The sequence below is a fragment of the Phodopus roborovskii genome, unplaced genomic scaffold (genome assembly GCF_943737965.1).
Source record: "Phodopus roborovskii unplaced genomic scaffold, PHOROB, whole genome shotgun sequence".
Taxonomy (NCBI): domain Eukaryota; kingdom Metazoa; phylum Chordata; class Mammalia; order Rodentia; family Cricetidae; genus Phodopus; species Phodopus roborovskii.
This window is the reverse complement of record NW_026126409.1, coordinates 21,444,040-21,450,919: the sequence shown is the minus strand read 5'-3', so window position 1 is coordinate 21,450,919 and position 6,880 is coordinate 21,444,040.

Sequence of the window (6,880 nt, the reverse complement as noted above, 5' to 3'; positions counted from 1 at the left end):
TCCTAATGGGCCCCACAACCATTTGGCTACGAGACCACTCAGCCTAGGTAAGCTGATAGGCCTGAAAACATGTTAAAGCACTGGGAAGACTGCCATGTCCTTAGTGAAACAGTGTCCTTTAATCTCATTAACCACAGAGCTTTGTCCTCACAACAGTCTCTTGCAACTCTTCACTGATCGTCCTGCCACCTGTTCTGTGCAAACTCAGTTTCCCAGTGCGCTTGCCCTGACATTAAACATGTCACTTCCTCTGAAGACTCCTTTCACTCCACCCCTGTGTCTGCTTGCCGCTGTCCACTGCTGAGCCTGCTTCTCTTCTGGACCCAGCCTGGAAGTCATGACTTCCTACCTCTTAACTAGCTGCCAACATTTACAACTTGCCTGCCCTGTTGTTTTTTACAAAATGCTCATCAACCTTCTAAGTCTTAAAATTCTTTTAGCAACAAAATTCAGAACTGGCAAAAGGGAACATGTGTTCCCTAGTAAAACTTAGTTTGTGCTGTCTTTCAAAAGAATGCAGATAAAGGAGCTGGAGAAGTGGCCTAGCTGTCAAGAGCATGGAGTGCTTTTGCAGAGGACCTGAGTTCAGTTCCCATCACCCATGTCAGGCAGTTAATAACCACTTATAACTCCAGCTGCCCGAAAATCCCATGCCTATGGCTTCTGCTGGCACCTGCACTCACATGCACATACTCATACAAATAATTAAATCTTTTTTAATGCAGATAAGCCATATAGAGCCGTGTAGAAGACTGAGCTTAGTACAGAGGGATAGGAGCAATGGCCAAAGTCGATACTGCAGAGAAAAACAGAGAGTACATAATAGCAGAGAACGTAGACAATTGTGGAAACATACATATTTAGGTGTATAGTACTATCTTAAGTCTGTAACATCTCATGTACATTGACTCTAAAGGAAGTGTTATCTCTAATCATTTAGGAGTTTAGATAGTTGATTCTCAACCCAGGAGCAGAGACAGAACTCAGATTTTATTCATTTGGCTGAAAATAATACATGTTGTGGGCAATACCTAAGTCAGTAAAATGCTTGCCACACAAGCATGAAGTTTTGAATTTAAAAAGCCCAGTGTGGTGACATACTTATAATGTCAGTATAATACTTATACGGGGTGGCAGAGACAACTCACTCTAGCCTAATGATTGGCTTCCAAACCAACAGGAGACTGTTTCAAAATAAATGTCTCCTGAGAAACAACAACCAAAGTTTTCCTTGGTCCTACACATGAGCTCACACATGTGAGAAGAAACTCACGTAACAGAGTAGATTAAATGTTTAAAATCTGTAAAAGCGGGGATGCCTTACCAGGAAAACAGCCTTCTAACAGGCCAAAGGCAGGCAGGCAGCCTCTCTCCTTTTCATATGGCATCTTAAATCAAGGAGGGGCATCTGTGTCACATGGTACTTCCTGCCTGGAGGTGGGTGGAATTGTGGTATTTTCCCCTTTCTTGAAATTTATGTGGTATGGAGCACTGGAGGGAACCTGATTTTGAGGGGGATCCATCCTCAATAAATATCAAGCTGATTAATATCTGAGTAACTATATAAACTGTTTACTCAGTATCCATTCAGTTTTCCCACTGTGAAAGTTTGTGGCGTAAGCTGTTACTGTGTGTGTGAGCCTCTCTCTTACTTTGAACCAGTAGCATACTGTCTGCAGTTTATAACCCCTTAATAAACCACTAACCTGAAGGATGGCCTGTCTTAGTGTCTCACTCTTGAGTCCTGTATTCTCTTGATCCTTGTTTGTTATTTTGTGTGTGTGTGTGTGTGTGTGTGTGTGTGTGTGTGTGTGTGTTTGTAGGCATCTACAGAGTCCAGAAGAGGGCATGGGATCCCATAGAGCTGGAGCTAGAAGGGATTATGAGCTGCCCTGCTCTATAGGCACTAGGGACCAAACTCAGGTCATCTGGGAAGGCAAGTACATGATTTTAACCACTGAGGTATATATCCTGCCCATGGCCAGAGTTCTTAAAAGTAAAAAATTAAACATGGCTTCTTCTTTCTTAGAGTTATGTTAACATAATTTTTTTGGCAAGAGCCACTCATACCACTTGTTTGAATCTTGACAGCTGTGAATCAAAAGTTCCAACATGGGCTGAAGAGATGACTCCATCATTAAGAGCACTAGCTGCTCTTGCAGAGAGCCTAAGTTTGATTCCCAGCATCCACTTGGCAGCTTATAACCATCTGTAACTCAAATTCCAGGACAGACATCTGCAGGCAAAATACATACATACATACATACATACATACATACATACATACATAAAATAAAGAATTCAAACACAAACTGCATTTGTGGTAAAGGTTGCCAACAAAAAGAAAGCAATTTATAGTGATAGATTCCCAATAAGAATGTTAAAATGTGAAGAGTATGTAGGGAAATGTCAGGAGAGGAGCAGGGCAAATTTTCCTGGAGCATCAGGAGGTAGCATCTGCATAACAGCCAAAGTTCAGAATGCAGTGACCTATGATGATATGCATATCATTTTCACTCAGGAAGAGTGGGCTTTGCTGGAGCCTCCCCAGAAGAGTCTCTACAAAGATATGATGCCAGAGACCTACAGGAACCTCAGGTTATAGCCTACAGCTGGGAAGTCTATAATATTGGAGAAGATTGACAAAGTTCTAGAAGACATGGAAGGAAGGCATATCATATGTCACTCTGGATACAAGCCATGTAAGCATAAGGATATGGAAAGACGCAACATGCCTCTCTTCAAAATTAGAAGATATGTAGTAGTCCCCACTTTGAGTAGACTTGGTGAATATGAACAAGATTACAATTAATTGGTTTTTCTCACTTCACTGGGATTACATCAATAAACTCAAATGTTAAAATAGTAACAAGATATGTTTAAGACCTAAATGTACATTTGTTATGTTTTGTTTTTTGTTTTTACAGCTATAAACCTGTAATTTTCACAACATCTAACCTGAAAACCCATTTACTGTATAAAGACCCATCTTAACTCCCATGTACAAATTTAGTTTTTCTGATTTTAACATAATCCCTTCAAAGGCACCTTTGGAGCCACCTTCTAATCTCATTTGTCAACGATGAGAAAATTGTTCTTAGCAACTCTTTGAAATGTACCATGAGAGACACCAAAATGGTAAATATGTTGTCTTACAGTGCTGTGATGAAGCACCATGAGCAAGGCAACTTACAAAAGGAAGCATTTCACTGGAGCGTGCTTACAGTTTCACAGAGTGAGTCCGTGACCATGATGACAGGATGCACAGTGACTGGCTGGCAGGCATGGTGCTGGAATGGTAGCTGAAGGCTCACGTCTGAGCCCCACGTTGCTGGCAGACAGAAAGCTTAAGACCAGCTGTCTTAGTTAATGTCCCATTGCTGTGAAGATATACCATGACTATGGCAAGTCCTGTAAAGGACAGCATTTAATTGGGGCTGGCTTACACTCAGAGGTACAATCCATTATTGTCATGGCAGAAAGCATGGCAGCACAACAGGTAGGCATGGTGCTGGAGAGATAGCAGAGAGATATGGGATTTGGATCAGCAGACATCAGGAAGACACTGGGCCTGGCTTGAACACTTCAAACCTCAAAAGCCCAGCCCCAATGACACACTTCCTCCTAATAGTGCCACCCTATGGGGGCCATTTTCATTCAAACCGCCACATTGGCTGGGCCAAGTGTGGGTTTTTTTTTTTAAACCTCAAAGCCCATTCCCCCATGACACAACACCAACAAGGCCACACCTACTGAAACAAGGCCAGACCCTCCTAATCCTTCCTAGACAGCTCCACCCCATTCAAACATATGATCCTATAAGGGGCAGTCTCATCCACACTATAATGAAATCATCTGTGCAAGAATTGACAACTGTGCTGATTAAGCCAGTTTAAAGTTGTAAGTCCTTTTTATTGATGGTCAGACCAAGAGCAGGCTTGTGCCTCTGCAGAGTCTCTTGGTACATAGTCTCAGGGATACAGAGTTTTCTAAAGGCAAAACCACAAAGACCATAATTCACATCAATGTTAGATGAAAGTCAGAGTACCCTTGAAACAATTATTTCTCACAGAGCATAGAAATTATTTCAAATATAACGTCAGTGTTTTTGAGACTTTGCTAGTTGTTTTAGTTTACTAATTATTTTGGTTAATACATCTGGGCCATAGTAAATAAAGGCCATGGAAATCTCAAATGTGTTGCTAAGACAGATTTGACCATTGGAGGAAGGAAGGTGGATGCTGAGAACTGCCTAAGCAAACACAAAATGGCTTCAAAACATGGTAGTGTTAGTGATTTCAAAATCACCACATACGTCCATCAGAACAGGACAGCATTGCCTTGGTTGTTTAGAAATCACCACTCTTGAGATAACAAGTGCAACTCTGCTGCAGGATATTGGATCACACTGTGAACCCTGATATTGTATTACTGGAAAAACCTGCCTCTACATGTGGTGTGACACAGCCCTAGTGACAGCCTTAATCCAAGAGCTTTCTGTTTATTGTAAACAGGATTAAATAAATCAATCATTGGTCAGGAGGCAGAGCAAGCAACTAATTGATAGGAAGTAGCCATAGATAGTAAGAGGGAGTCAGGAAGATAGGATACACAGGAAATAGTAGGAAGGGATTTGAGTTAGGTGGTCCTTTTTGGTTTGGGACAATGAAAGAGTTCTCTTTCTGGGATGTCTGCGAATGAGGAAGGTCAACTGACTGCTCTCTCTGCCTCTCTGAGCTAGCAGGTTTTCACCCCAGCATCTGGCTCCTGGGTCTTTATTGGTTAAAAGAAGATAGAGACTTAGTTAAAATAACATCTGTCTCCCTACATAGAGGCAGCTGAGATGGCAGCTGTGGGATGTGAAGGCTCCCCAGGCTGCAGCTTCAGCTAGGCAGAAACTATGGAGACACAGCTGAGGCAGCAATGGGGCTATGTATAACAGACATAAAAACAATAAAACAACATAGCTTTCCCCTAGAATTCTATGTGCCTCTTGGGCACTGTTAGATAAGGGTGTGGGTGAGAGGTGAGCTCCTTTGCTATAGACGTGCTGAATTACATTTCAGATAAACAGAACTTTTATTTACACTGGAAAACATGGTAGGAACTCAATCCTAGGTCCCAAACTATAGAGGGTCTTGAGGGAGAATCCAAAGAACTAAGGTTATCTTGGCAAAGTTGGATGTGTAAATTTGTAATAGAATGGCAATGGTAGATACTAGCCTTTCTAAGTCCTGTATTTGATCATTAGTGCAGAACAGAAAAAAGAATGTTCTTTTTGTATGACTCAGTCCTTTGTCATATGAATAGTAGAACTATCACATCCAGTTTCTTCTCTCATGTGTATGTGTGTGGTGTGTGTTAATGTCCATATATATGTACATATGTTGGGGTGCTTATAAACAAGTGGTACAAGGACCAAGGTTGCCTTTGGGAAACTTCCTTTATTGTAAGTATTGGACCCCCAGTTATTGGTTATCTTTCGCTGATGCAGTAAGCCAAATCAAACTGGATTAATAAATCCAGATTTAATAAACAGAAGCAACTCCCGGTGACTCTCAGAAAGGCAGGAGAGAAATCGTGTGGTGGGTCTATGGGCCGGTCTTAAACACCCTTTAGGCATGCGTGGTCTTGATCATGGGGGAGGGGCGGTTGGTTCCCTCCCACTCTGGCTCCTCCCCCTGATTACTCCTTTCCTATCATCCTCACACTTACATTTTTACCCTGTCTTTTAAATATTATACAGAAAATTCCTCCTGGATCGGGTCATGGCCATCACTGGGTCTACTTTAGGACAATGGCTACCCTGGCTAGGTCTCCTACTGGATCCCCTAATCTTCAGTATAGACCCTTCCGATCAACTGTTTTCAAAGGTTCCTCTAGGAATGGCTGCAATTGATCCACCACAGTAGAAGCTAAAACTCTCCTGCTACATAAAGTCAACCGAATTTATGATCTTAGATCCTGGGGACACACAGGTAGCAGCCAATGAGAGAGTAACCCTCCTTCCCCTTTTTAAATCTACCCTCAATGTCTGAGTGAAGGCCTAATAATACCTCAGGTGGGCTGAGAAACTCAGGACAGGAAAGTTGATTTGACTTTTAACACTTAAGGGCTGTTAGGATCCAGAAAACCTCTGCTAGAATCCCATACCAATCTCTGTTGGGATCTACCACTGTAGACCGCGGAGGAAACAGACATGCAGATAGAACATTCAATCACCGAAGCTCCCTTTTCTGGCCCACCGTCACCCTTCATCTTTCTAATTAAAGAACAATATGCTTCTAAAGACGTCAGTCCCATTCTTTTTATTTCCACTGTGCCTCGATCGTTCCTGATGGAAGAATCCTCCCTAGAATATATTGTGACCAGGCACACTGATTTTTGCACTGCTGCGAGTGAACATGATACCAAATTGGCGGTACATATTTGTTAATTGAATGTAGCTATTCTCTGACATTTACAAATGTGCTTCCCTTTCCTATAACATACTAACATACATGAGTATTACTTGCACAGAACCCAAACTAAATTTCTAAAGACAAAACCCCTGGATTAATAAAAATTGTGCATTATATAAACGCCTAGCCTAGAAAAAAGTGTAATTTGTGAAAGAATATAAAGGCTCTTTCAAGGTGAAAGTGGAACCCTGAAGGGAGGTGCTGTGGGCCTTACACAGTTCTTACTCCTAAAAATAGTCCAAAGGAAGGGAGCGGCTGGGGAATGGAGATGTAGCTCAGTGGTAGAGCACATGCCTAGCATGTGCAAGTCTTTAGGTTTCATCCGGACTGTAGAAAAAGAAACAAAAGCGAATCAATAAAGAAAAGTTACCCAAAGAAGGAAATTGCAACTAATTCTCAAGAGGCACGCAAAGGCTTCC